A 15,624-nucleotide genomic window follows, 5' to 3' on the forward strand; every position below is an offset into this window, starting at 1 on the left:
CTTTTATAATCATATAATGTGGGCTACTTGTGACAAGTTTTAATTTCGAAAAAGGTACTTTTAGTTGATCAACGTTACGATTATTAGGTTAGCTAAGTATTTATGTACTTTATATGTGCGTGTTCCATGTGAAATGAGTCAATATACGTTCATATTTTGTAACTCAATAATTAATACTAAATTGTTATATAATTAATTGAAAAAAATATAATGAAATAATGTTACAAAAATGTTGTTAAATGATAGGTACTTATTATTAGCAAGTTGATTTTATATAATATTGTTAAGACTATTCAATACTGGCAACATCAAAGGCAGTCTCGGTCTTCCACTTTCTTTCAAATTCGTTTCATCGTCTTATTATATGTAATATTTTAATGCGTAAATAAGATATATAACTTGAATATAAATGTGGTCACATGAACAATCATATTATTTATATATTTTTTGTCTTTCAATGTCTGATATCAGCATTTACCTATTCATGTATTTCGGAAAAAAACGCGCAAACATCACACAATCGTGTTCAAGCACACCTGCAAGCCGAAGTGGAAATAGATTCAGCCCTGACCTATTTCATGTATGCAGGTGAATTTGTAAAGCTAGGGAAACGAGTACAGGTAATGAGGGACACGAGTTGTAGTTGGAACCTATCTCTACATGTTTTATATCATCGGTTCCCTGCATATTGATTTTTATACAAACGGCCCGATTCGAAATGATTAAGACATGTTTAAGATCTTTAAAAGATCGACGACATTGCAAAATTTACATTTATTTCGATTCCGCTGCGATCCTAATAAAATCTATCTACGATATTTCTAACTTCAAAGTGACATTCGTTGCCCGAATCCAGGTGCTTCTGTCAATTATACGAGATGCAAACGATATCTAAATGAGAACTTATCGTTATATAATCGGGCCGAAAGAATCTTTACACGAAACTGTTATTTATCACATTTAAGGCGCGGTGTTTTTTTTTTTATATTACATTGCCTTCCTTCCGTGATTTTTCCTTAGGGACATAACTGAGTTATGATAGAAAATCTTCAACCTAACCTAAAACCCGTTCTGAGCCATGCCTGGTCCAAAGGTCCCCATCACACTATACCGTGTCCAGATTCTATGATTAAGAGAATACGGGAGCTGAGATTTCAATATTTTAGGTAAATATATCCGTCTCGCTAATGGAAGGGGCTCCTAAAACTAGTGCGATAAGGACAAGGCCAGGTTAGGTGAAAAATCCTGCGAAAAAATCTCAAAAAAACGATGTTTCGTACTCGACTGTTTTCTCCTCCAAATCTTAACCAAATGTAACAAAATTTTGAGATCTAAATGTTAATGAAATTATCTGTGTTTGGACTGTTTTGCTTTTTAGGCTAATTGATGTCAGTTTTGAATACCATGCTTCTCTTTGCAGCCTAGTACATTAGGTCGTTTTTACGAATATTTGAAGTGCATTAGCGCCAAAAGAAACAAAAAATATCAAAAAAGCAAAACAGTCCGACGCAGATATTAATAATAACATTCTGTGTTGAAAAAACATTGCTCTAGCTTAATAAACCACAGAGGAAATAGTCGAGTACGTTGGTATGGAGTAATGACCACTCCTGTTGCCTCTTAAATCGATTTTGTTTTCGATACAGTTTTTTTTAAAGTGGGGATTGGCATAAAGGACTCTGTGATATCGACTCAACGAACTAACCCCCTTATTGATAAAACTTTACGAACCTGATCTAGTCACATTATGTTTTATCCCTTTCTTACAAATATATAAGTCAAAATGACAGATAAGGACAAACGATTCATAGTTAATTCAGGCCAGAAACGCATTTAATAAGGCCATTATTTATTTATTTATTTATTTATTTAAACTTTATTGCACACATAAAGAAAAATGTACATGTACAAATGGCGAACTTAATGCCAAAAGGCATTCTCTACCAGTCAACCATTGGGTCAAACAGAGACATTTGTGTATGTTGGTGCAGGAAAAAATAATAACAAATAATAAGGAAAAAATTAAACGTGAAGTCAAATAATATTAATAATATATAAATAGTTAAATACTACTACTTATTTACCATTAGTATTTACTTTTACATTTTCTAAGTTTACACGAAGTCTACAGCTCACAGTCACTTATTGTACATATCTGAAATTTATAAGGAATCCGGACTAATCCCCTTCCCTTCTGAAGACTAATCTGATATGATCTGTTAGTGTCAAAAGTGATGATTCAGTAGGGCTAAGATGATCGGCTCTTTATCATTTGTCACTATTCCTGTCACGTTCTAACAAGTATGTACGCGCGAAAGTGACGGGCATAGTGATAAGTGATAAAAATGGAACCATGCTGCCACCGGTTGACAACAGTAGGTACAGTCAAAAGATTTAATTTGTGACCCATTTCGTACCTTGTCGCAGTGACCATGGTATGAGGTCTCTAGCGACTTTACAAGGTACCAAATGGGTCGCAAATTAACCCTTTTCCAGGCATAGTACGATTTATCGACCACATACGCGCCATTGGAATTTCAACTTTAGCATTCCGATTTAAGGTTCAAATTAGATTACACTTTCAGGAAATGTTACTTGTCTTCAAATGAATCATCAAAGCTGGATTAATTGGAATATATTTGGATTTTTTGGAAAAACCTTGTAGATTGGTGCGGCCTGGAAAAGGGTTAAATCTTTTGACCATACAGGCTAGAGGAAAACCATTTTTCCGGTTTTTGGTGTTATTACGTTGTTTACTTTCTTAATACTTTCTTCCCATCATTTTGTCCGCAAATGTTTGTAATTCTTTAACATCTCATAACTCATCAATAACAAAGTCGGCTAAATAGAATACTCATTCATTATTCCACAGCTTACATTGTACTATTAAAAACAAAACATAATGGCATGCACAACAATTAACACAATTGCAAATGTATTAGTTTATTTATCTAAACAATGTATTGTTTCGTTGCATTGTGTGTTGGTATGCGACCTGAGTACTAGGGTTAACGTTGTATAAGGGCCTTATAAGTGTTACGTAGTGAGTCTTATAGTACTCATAGTATTAGTTAATTCATAATTCATTTCATTTCATTTATTTGCCATAACTTGTATGTTTACATAAGATGTAACATTTTTATTAGGTGTTGTTTTGTCTCAATACAATTTTACCAGATCGGTGTAGCATAATTTAAAATAAAATATTTACAATAACTAACTAACTAACTAACAAAAAGTACTAGGTACTCGTTCAGGCTATACGGGCACAGCTCAATAAGATATTTCTTTAGACTAAGTAAGAATTTAGTAGCCGAATCCGACTTAATTTCGGTCGGCAAGGCGTTGTAAGTATTTAGTGCCCTTGACTAGAGCACTATTTCTATAGTAAATCTCAAAAACATTGCTGTATTACCAACAGGAGGATTCATTTATTAGATATATATTTATCGTGTGGTGCAAAACAGGTATTACATTATGGTAAGATCACACAGGAACCCATAAATATAACAAGTCATTTTTACATTCCTTATAGCCAGAGTCACTATTAACTAATGGACTAGGATTATACCTAGCCAGCCATTATACCTATTATAACACAACATTATACCTACTAGCTACTATAAATTCATGTAGATTAGTTTAGCATAATTTATAGTGTAATTTTATATCTAAATCTTAATCTATATCTATAAATGCGAAAGTATGTCTATCTGTCTGTTACCTCTTCACACTTAAACCGGTGAACAGTTATTGAAGAACCCAGGTTTTGAAAATACCACTTGCATTATTTTTGTGATTTCGGAATGAACTTTGTATGAGTTTATATTTTTAAATGAAAACACAAATTTTTCGTCATCAACATTCAAATTTCACTATGAAAATACGGCAGATGTAAGTGGTTCCTTAAAAACCTAGCTCCTTCAAGCCACTTCTCCCCTAACCAGACAATAGTCATTTTAGAAGAATCATTAATATTATATCTTTAAAAACACTTATTAATAAATAAGCTTCGTGTTTCATTCTAGCAAATAACATTATCAAAAACAATTAAATTTTATTCCAATTACAGTACGCCTGGAGTTAGATTTGATGGAATTTAATTAGTATGCCGGATCCGGACACGGTGATACCAATTTGCGAGAAATTGGAAGATTTTGATAAAAAACCAATAATTATAACAGTGAGTCACATGAACATGCAAGTAACTGCGCAGCACAGTAAGAGCGTTATCACATTATCTGACCCAATATAGGATAGGCAGTCCTTTTATTATTGTATTAACTATATCTTTGGAACAAAAAACAATTAAATGTATTGTATAAAAAAACCGAAATAAATGTCATATACGAAGAGAAAGTGTCCAAGACCTCCAGTGCTAAGGACGAATTGAACCAGCGTCCCTCTGGTAGGTGCCAGTACCTCTCGGCTTTATGGCTCCTCGACACGATGGCCCAGCGTAGGGCAGTCCAAGGGACGCAGCTATGCGGTGAAATGAGATAGCAATATCATTTGCTCCCTCTAACGCATAAATGCGTCCCTAGGACTGGCCTACGCTGGGCCATCATGTAGAGGAGCCATTACTGGAGGCCATGGTCACTTTCTCTTCGTATATGACATTTATTTCAGTATATAATTTATATATAATCACTACTAAACCTACATTTATATAGTTCCTACTTAAAATAACACAAATTAAAATATTGTATAAAATACATTAAAATGTACTTTTTTACATATTGCTTCTTTGTTGTCATATCCGACATTCGATATCGTATCGGACAATCTGGAAATGCTCTGAGTGTGAGCGTGACGCACTGATATTGACGCCTAGAATCTAAACCAGTGTTGCCTGACGTACGATAATTGTCGTACAATGTACGATAATTTGCAATGCCACCTAAAAAGTCTAGTAATTGACGCAAAATATATTATGACACTTTCTTTCATAAATAGGCTAAAATTAGCATCTTTTGGGTATTTGGCTCCTTGGCTTAAATTTAAAATGTCGCAATTTTGGATCTATAACAAAAGTACACAAATATAAAACTGATTATTGCGCAATTTAGTCGAAAATTGCCTTATCTCTGATTATAAATATAAGCTTATTTTTCTAGAATTTTTAAGGGTTCTGCCTTTTTGATAGGCGTACGATATTTTTTCCAACGGTAAGATAGTTTTGACACTCAAATACGATAGTTCTCTTCCGCTGACCTGGTAACACTGATCTAAACTAAAATTTTATATAACTCGTACGATTCATTGTAGGTCGTCTCTAGGACGTTTTTTTCCATCATTTTATCCCCTTGAACTGATGTTAAATATGTATAAACACACTTCACGTAACCCAATAAATAAACCATTTTATAAAAATAAGTCGAAAAAGACCATATCTAATATAAGCAGAAATAAATTTACTTGGGTCACAAAAACAGATCGACCACGTAACCACATATATCAGGGGTGCCAAACATTGGTACCTACGCCTGAGATATGTATAATAAATATTCAAACTTTTAACCTTATTTTTTGTCTATTGTATCATAAGATCATAACATTCATAACCCAAAATCAAGATTTAATTCACGAACATACATTTTATCTTCTGAGCAATAATTCGCCATCCCTGATATAAACGATTCTAAAATATCGAATAATATCAAAATACAATCCTGCATTAAATAACTACATAATGTATAATGTCGTCGCAAAAACCTCATGCATGGGTTTGTTTGTCACTATTTGCCACAAAATACCTATACATAAGGATATGTTATGTAACTTGTTTTGTATTCGAGTACTTCAAGGTGAGGTACGTGGAATTTTACATGCCTGTCAATATTGTAACAATGAAGTTATGTAACGTATGTAACATAATATTATGGTAACCTAAATACCTATATTTTGTTTGGGAAGAAACCATAATACGAATTGCTAATCAACCTCACTACTGCGGAGTAAGTGGTTTAAATATTATAAAACTATATAAATAAAATTACCACTTCAAAATGTTTAATATAAAGCACTCAAATACGAATATTTGTATTCGCCCAAATTTTAAAACTTAGGTAACATTAGTTTTTCGGTATTCATTTTAAATTTCTAACGTATTCATTTTGATTAAATCCATTTCTCATATTTGCTGTCTTCACTGCATTAGTACAAATGAAAACTCTCCATGCAGCAGCCAGATATCAGCATCTAGAGCCGGCGGTAGGTTAGCAAGGTGGGCGACGTGGGCCACCGCCTACGGCCTCGCGGTCCGAGGGGCCTCGCGCCTCAAATAATAAGTATATCTCGGACACAACGTAAAAATCGTCGTTATTTCTTGCGACACCAGAGGGCCTCGCTAAATGTACCTTGCCCACATAACATTTTTGTCTTGGCCCGCCACTGTCAGCATCATAGGCCTTAAATAAAATGAATAATCGCCCACACTTACTGACATTAAACCTTATTGTAAAGTTGTAAGGTCCACCGATGTTTGACAGTCCTCAACTGTGCATTTCTCCAGAAACTTCCTCTGTGGAATGAAGTGTCTCCCGCGGTATTTCCGGACCGATACATCCTTCGAACCTTCAAGAATAGAGCGTACTAACATCTTAATGGCCAGCAACGCCCTTGCAACCCCTCTGATGTTGCGGGTCCATGGGCGACGCTAATCGCTTACCATCAGGCGATTCGTCTGCTCGTTTGCCTCCTGTATCATTAAATAAAAACCGGACAAGAGCATGTCGGGCCATGCTCAGTGTAGGGTTTCATAGTTACCATTCTGTCAGAACAGGGCAAACGAGGGCTATGAATTAGTAAAAATCATGTACATTACAAGCATAAGGGCAGTTCCGCAGCTCTTTGTACGTCTTTTTACAAAAAAAAAAGACATTTTTGCAATAATTCAAAAACGGCTAGATCGATTCAGTTCGCTATAGTTTTCATTGAAAGTATTTACTAAGCTTTTGTTTCACGAATTTTTTCATATTTTTTGGACCCATGGTTCAAAAGTTATTAAGGAACACATATTTTTTATCTTTCAGAGCGATTATCTCCTATAATATTAACTTTACCAAAAAATGGTTTTTGAAGAACCTGATTCGAAAGACCTATCCAACGATACCCCACACTATTTGGTCTATGCCAAAAAAAAATTCAAAAAATATACTTTAGTATGGGAGGTACCAGAAAATATATTTTTTTAAGTTTTTATTTTACCGTTCTGATTCCATGCATGATTTATGTATACATGCCAAATTGTAGCTTTCTAGCACTAATGATCACGGAGCAAAGCCGAGGACGGACGGACATGGCGAAACTATAAGAGTTTCTAGGTGACTACAAAACCCTAAAAAGATGTACAGTTAAACGTGTTGCTGTTAGAACTATTTATATGAATAAATGATTACACCCCTTACTCATTCATCATTCTGACACCCATCCCTTCTTCACCCACTCACAAGAAAACCACCACTATCGTATAGAATGACGTCATAGGTTAATTTGTTTTTTTCTTTCAGTGATGAATTATTAATCGATGACCTCATAAACATATAATTTAACCTTTGGGATTTGTGTAGTGATAAACTAAAATAAATGTCATGTCATATACCAAAGAAAAAGTGAGTCCGGCAGCCAAGGCCGGAATTGAACCAGCGTTTTCAGCTTATTTATTCCCTAGTTGTATGTGTGTGAAACCATAGGTTCAAACCTCGGTTGCGCCGTGAAGAGTAGAAAATATTGTTCTCGAATGATGACTGAAAAATTCCGCTCCGGCCGCGTGGTCCGACAGTTTTGTCCGACCACTCAGAATAAGGAATTTTATATTCTACTTAGTTCGACCATCGAACCACGAAGAATTCTAAATTTCCACTTAGTTCGATCGCCAAACCACGAGGAAAACCCAAATTGCACTTGGTCCGATCCAATGATTATACTTAATTCAAAGAACTACGACTCCGAGGAAACATAAAACTTCACTTAGTCCGACCGTCGAACAACGGGGAACTCTAAAATCCCACTTAGTTTGACTGTCGAACCATGATCAATTTTCAGTTTCATTCCATCAAAATTCGTTATAGTCCGAGTGATCGAACAGCGAGGAATTAAAATTCTTTGTCGTTCGATATGTCGGACAAGTACTAGTTAGAATTGATATTTTCAGTTAATTTTATTTTATAATTATTGATTTGCTTTTTTTAAAGTGGCCTATTTGCTGAATAAATGTTGAAGTTAAAAAGTTAAAGTTGAGGTCTGTCGGACTACGCGGTCGGAGAGAATAATTCGGTCAAAATCAAGATAATAAAGAAGCATGATAATGAAATCCCTATCTAACACCGACGAAAGGTTAATAATAGGTATGGTTTTGGTTTAATTTACAAACAAGTGGGTCTTTATAATTTAACTTTTTACAAGCTTACTTAATTTGTAATATATTTGTTCGAGTCAATAGGTCCGGAGTCCGGAGGTGGTCATAGGAATTATAAGTATGATAAAATAACGCAGATTCATTGTGTTTGGGTTTGTTAAAATTGTATTGACGAGTATTAACTAGTTGAATGTTAAAATAAAAGTACTGTCGGCGATAAATGCTTGTATCAAAAATTTAATTTTTGACATAAAACCTATTTACCTTAAGTTACTGTGGCGGTAGTGACATTCATAGAAGTGACTGTGTGGATAAAAATACGAATTTTCCAATTACTATAATAGCTAACACTTAAGACAACTTCTAATAGATATTACATAACATTAATAAATGGCGGGCAATCCCAGAACCGGTCATATGACGTCTCAATCGCGTTAAGTCAAACATCGAATAGAATAGATGACGTCACTCAATCATGTTAGTAAAGGTACCAACTGGACTCAATCAATTATACCTACAGAGTGATTTAGGTGGGGAAATCCTAAGCAGTAGAAAATACTGGAAAGCTGTCTTCTGTCAAGAATTTTGGTATGACAAGTACAATATATATATTACAGTACATATGGGGCTACTTTATAGCACTAGTGCGAGAAGTAGCATATTACGTTACTGTGTCGAACATTTAAAGGGCCATATGTACTGTAAAACGTTGTACGATACATGTGCGAATAGGTAATTCGCAACTCGTGTCGATTTAAAACACTCCCTTCGGTCGTGTTTTAATTTATCGCCACTCGTTTCGAATTTCCTATTTTTCGCACTTGTATCGTAATGTACTATTATTTGAATTTAATGAAGTATGTAATGTAGTGTATGACTAAACAGAAAATAGGTATCATTACGTCAACACGAAGTATACAGTCCAAGGTCGACTGGATCGAATCATTTCGTGACAGGACTTACGTACTTAGGAAGAACAATAACAATCTACATTCTTCATTTGCTTTATCTAATAAAGGCTAGCGTAGCCATATTATTTCTATAACACACTTATCATCATCATATCAGCCTTTTATCGCCCGCTGCTGAGCATACGCCTCTCTTCCAGTACGCCTCTTATCCCGGTCCTGAGCCAATCTCATCCAGAAGTGACCCGCAATCTTCCTTATGTCGTCCACCCAATGAACCAACGGACGCCAGGCACTGCTTTCGTTTGAAAGCGGCCACTATTCAATTAACATTTTGGCCCGCCTGCCATCACTCTGCCTGGCAACATGTCCCACCCAGCTCCATTTTAATTTGGTAATGACGTGTCCAACGTCTTGCACCTGACATAATAAATAAATAAATAAGCCTTTTATTAATTCTCTTTTTTTACATGCAGTTTAATATTTCATTTACATGCAGCAAAAAAATATACATACACATACTTATACGTAACTCTATTTATTCATCAAACCCATACGTGTAGGGTATCTATGGATAGGTCTTCAAAAATGATATTGAGGTTTCTAATATAAGTTTGCGCGAGAGACACTTCCAAAGTGGTAAAATGTGTCCCCCCCCCCCCCCCCCCCTGTAACTTCTAAAATAACAGAATAACAAAACTAAAAAAATATATGATATACATTACCATGCAAACTTCCACCGAAAATTGGTTTCAACGAGATCTAGTAAGCAGTTTTTTTAATACGTCATAAACGGAAGCCTTCATGGGCGAGTCCGACTCGCACTGCCTCTGGGACTGTAGACTGTACGTTAAGTTTATTTTAATATCTTCTACGTAAAATGTGTTTTATATATTTACTTGGTACTTGTTTATGTTATATTGGTGGTATATTTAAATTGATAATTTATAGATAAGCTGCACGCTGCATGCTTAAATCATCATTATTTTACCTTTGGAATATGATGTAAGGTTTGATAACTCATTAAGTCACTATTTACTTTGTCATTGTTTACAAAAAAATATTACCATTAATTTTATACGTTTTTGTGAATTGTACAGTCGCTAAGATATATCGGAGCGGCCAAAGGGCTCACTAGTATCTGAACACGTCTCTATTGCCAAGGCGTTAGAGTGCGTGCTCAGATATTTTTGAGCTCCTTAGCCGCTACGATATATCTGATGGCGACTGGTACACAACTACAAACGTTTATAAAAAAGAATTGGCAAATTTATTCACTTCGTAATCTTGCACTCTTTTAAGAAAAACCATATTATCAACAGTTTACATACTCAAATGTTTTATTTAAGCATATCAATGTCTACAAATATATGTTGATTGTTAATAGTTTTGACGACCGGTTTGGCCTAGTGGGTAGTGACCCTGCCTACGAAGCTGATGGTCCCGGGTTCAAATCCTGGTAAGGGCATTTATTCGTGTGATGAGCATGGATATTTGTTCCTGAGTCATGGGTGTTTTCTATGTATTTAAGTATTTGTAAATATTTATATATTTATGAATTTGATTGCGTCTCACATTGCATGCTCTTACCATCTTTACGCCGATGACTTGCAATTGTACGCCCATAGTAGTATTAAAGATCTGGATTTTGCTATAGCGAAAATCAACGAGGACTTGAATCGCATTTCTGCTTGGTCCCGTTGTTTCGGCATTTCCGTGAATCCGTCCAAATGCCAGGCTATTGTTCTAGGAAGTCCCCGCTTACTCTCCATGGCCGACATTGCTCACTTGCCTCCTGTTGTGTTCGAGGATACTCCTGTACCACTGGCATCACAGGTGAGGAACCTGGGGTTGATTCTTGACAGCGGCCTGACGTGGGAACCGCAGGTGTCGGACGTATGTCGCCGGGTCACTAACACACTTAGAGCCCTATACCGGCTTAAGCACTTCCTTCCGATTGGCACTAAGGTGCTCCTTGTTCAGGCTCTTGTATTACCTATTGTAGATTATGCTGATGTATGTTACACGAATATCACACAAGTTTCTCTGAACAAACTAGATCGGCTTCTTAATAATAGCATCAGATTTATTTTCGGACTCCGTAAATATGACCACATATCTGCATATCGCCGTCGGCTTAACTGGCTCCCTGTTCGTGAACGTAGATCGTTGCGAATTTTGTGCACACTATACTCTGTTTTATTCGATCCAACAGCACCCGACTATCTCAGATCCAAATTTCATTTTATAACTGCCCGAACAGGTTGCACCCTTCGCGAGTCCCGTAGTCTCAAGCTTACTGTTCCTTGTCACAGTTCTGGTTTTGTCTCTAACTCCTTTACCGTTCAGGCGATCCGGCTTTGGAATGATCTCCCACTCAACATCAGAAAGGCTCAAACCAAGCTCTCCTTTAAGCGTATGTTGCGCAAGCACTTTTTCGACAAGCTCTCTGGTTAATTGTCCTTCGTAGTCATAGTATTTTTTGCACTGGGTACATAAATTAATATATATGTATGTATATTTATTTATAGTATATTTATGTAAGTTTATAACCGTTAGTATATATTATTTATCGCTATTTTGCTTGTTTTAAGTTACTTATTCTGTTTTTTTTTTGTTTAATGCCTGCACGTACTACTGTTTCTGTTTAGCCTGATGGTTGACTGGTAGAGAATGCCTTTAGGCATTAAGTTCGCCATTTGTACTTTATTTGTTATATTGTGCAATAAAGCTTAAATAAATAAAAAAATAAAATAAATTATATATATCGTTGTCTAAGTACCCCCAACACAAGCCTTATTGAGCTTACTGAGGGACTTAATCAATTTGTGTAATAATGTCCTATAATATTTTAATATAATAATATATTTTAATAGTTCAAACAATCAACCTTCCTACAGATTCTAGGTTATGTGTCAAATGCTTAGAAAAGCTATTATATTTAAGACTGACTTTACTTATTTCTTTTACCGAAACCATTCCAAAATTAGATATTCTAATTCAGATTCTAAATCTTCTAGAATCACGTGAATCTACACACACGTGACGATCAAAAACCCAACAACAATGATTGTGCCAAACCAAAATCGACCTTGTAATGGGTCTCTTAGAACTACTTTAGCACTACACGTTCAACATATTGTAACGCCATCAGATATATCAGAGCGACCAATGTGCTCAAAAATATCTGAACACGCACTCTAACGCCTTGACAATAGAGCCGTGCTCAGATATTTATGAGCACCTCGGTCGCTCCGATATATCTGTTGACGACTGTAGCATAAGCACCCAATGCCTTTAAGGTTCCCTTTCGTTTGAAAACACCAAAATCTTTCTTTAATGTAACTTACAAAAAAAATCAGGTGCCAGTATGTCTTCGAAAATCACTGATATGAATATATGTATTCATATATAAATAATGTATTTATGTAAGTGTCTTATGATATAAGTTAGAACACGCAGGACATTTTTTGTGTCGAATTTTCCATCATAAATTTTCTGATATAACCATATCCTTGTTTTAAATTTTAAATCATTTACTTTATATATGTATTCCTAGTGACTGAATGTATTACAGTCGCCATCATATATATCAGGGCGGTCAGGGTGCTCAAAAATATCTCAACACGCACGCATAATTATTGTTTTATTTGACAGAACGTGTTTATATTGTAAACTCGTAGAAATGTCTAATATAATAAACACCCACAAAGGAGGATTGCAATAGTATTTTATTGTAGAGCGAATCCACGAATTGCAGTTCCTGCCGAGGCATATATAGTGCTTTTCTCCAAACATGCCAGGAAATCAGGTAAAAGAATCATAATTTAAGCATCAACCAGCACTCAAATCGAACCTTCACATCGAAAACGTCAAAAAAAATTCCCTCTTTAATTATTTTTTAAAAGTTAAAGGCACAACTATTCTACCATTCAGTACCATTCAATATTCGCTCATTCAATTTAATTGTGCAATATAAGCTGTATTTGCACGCATGGGATCCTTAAAAAATATAAAAGTTATATAGTCTTTGATTTTATTAAGCAGTATTCGCACGATCATACACGCCGTCGTTACACGACTCTATCCTATAGCTTGAAATGATGCTGACCGCGTCATGTAGACGCAGCCCGCGGCTATATTCATTGGCTGTTTGTGTTTTTCTCAGTCGATACATGTTTTTAAAAAGTAAAAAACAATACAGTAATAATTTCCCGTCCGCTAAAACACTACAATAATGGTTTGAATTTTTTAAATTTGATTTTGACCATAACGAAGAACTACCCGTACTATTTTTGCTACAATAAGATGAACATTTCCGAGCATATTGGAGAAAAAGTACATTTTCACCACCGAAAGCGAACACCGAAGTCCGCAAATATCGGGCGTCTTTTTCTTTTACTCCAATTAAGGCGTAATTGGAGTGTCAGAGATAGTTGCTCAAAATTTACGAACTTCGATTTTCGTGGTTATAACCCAGATGAGAATGTTGTCGACAAACTACAAAGCACTTAAGATGTATCTTCCGAAAGTTATTATAAGGTTTAAATTTGAACAGCAAGCGACAATTTTTATCATTGTAATCATACTTTACCAGTGTTTTAAGTGAATCATACTTTATGATGACGTGTTTAAGGTCCAAAGTCGACCATTAAGTTTTATAATAAATACCTCATAATAGTGACGATGTATGACGTATGTTAGGTAGAACTGGGACATATGTCAACAAGTGGAGTTTATTACGTATAATGGATTATTCCCCTTGTTTTCAATATGGTTCGTGGTACTAAGCGTATATGTAGTAGGTTCTAGGTAACAATTTAATTAATTCTATGGAACTTTTGGGGAAAATAAATAAATAAAACTTAGTTATTTGGTTTACAAGGGGCAAAGGTCTTGTTTAATTCATCGTACTAATATTGTTACCCGAGCAAATGAAAACTTCAAATATTGAACCACGAGCGTAGCGAGCGACGGATCATTCTAAAAACCGGACAAGTGCGATTCGGACTCGCCCACCGAGGGTTCCGAATTTTTTTAGTATTTGTTGTTATCAGCGGCAACAAAAATACATCATCTGTGAAAATTTCAACTGTGACAGACAGCCTGGTGACAGACGGACGGACGAACAGCGGAGTCTTAATAAGAGGGTCCCGTTTTACCCTTTGGGTACGGAACCCTAAAAATGGAATATTGAGCGTTGCGAGGGTTAAACAAACTTTGTAAGCAAGTGAAACACAATATTTTACAACACACCAACGAGAGGAAAATATTAACTGTAAAACATTACAAATCAAACTCAAATAAACGTTATTAATTTTTATCATTCAAAATCATCACTTAAAAGTCAATTCTACCAGCCAACTTGACGAAACAACTCAATTCTACCAGCCAACTAAACTTAAGAGAAAAAATTACGATCATTTGCCGTAAATAAATGCCAAGAATATATTATAAATAATAATAATAAAAAATAAATAAATATTATAGAGACATCCTTAAACAAATTGACTAAGTCCCACGCTAAGCCAAGAAAGCTTGTATTGCAGGTACTCAGATCAGACAACGATATATATAATATACAAATACTTTAAGTATTACTACTTACTACATAGAAAACATTCATGACTCAGGAACAAATAACTCTGATACAATTGAACTGTGCTCATCACACATCGAACCCAGGACCATCGGCTTTATAGGCAGGGTCACTATCACTACCCACTAGGCCAGACCGGTCGTCAAAATTATGTTTATTCAAAAAATGTTTCACGGTCAAAAAATAAAAAATATCTAAAATGTGGTAGATATTTCCCTAAAACGTTCAATTTTCACTGAACACACATGATTTGATATGATGTGCAATCGATAGCTCTTATATTTAATATGTTACACTATACTAATAATTATTTTAGTACATACTATGAATCATTAACATAAAATGACTTGCACCTACACTTTACTTATCATTTGATAAAAAAGCATTACGCAATGTCAACATTTTAGTAGCAAAACAGTTCGCGGAAAACACACCAGGGTACCAGTTTTAAAAGAGCATATGTCATTGCAATTTTAGATGCAGTTACAGCCTTTTTCGACTGGAGTATTATGAGTCATCGTAACGTCTACGGCGTAGAAGGCCTACGTGAGACCCACTACGCCGTAGCACGTCTATGAGTAACCTATAATTTCTATGAGGTCAGACGGTTACCGCCTTATTAGTTCTAATCCCCTGGTACATGTACGGTAAATAATACGTGTATAACGTTAACATGTTTTTATACAACCGTTATCAAATTAATGGTTATAGAGCTACTTACTAGCCTTTTGTCATATAAAAGCGATTATACTATGATT

Source organism: Cydia pomonella, chromosome 23 (assembly GCF_033807575.1).
Source record: "Cydia pomonella isolate Wapato2018A chromosome 23, ilCydPomo1, whole genome shotgun sequence".
Classification (NCBI taxonomy): Eukaryota; Metazoa; Arthropoda; class Insecta; order Lepidoptera; family Tortricidae; genus Cydia; species Cydia pomonella.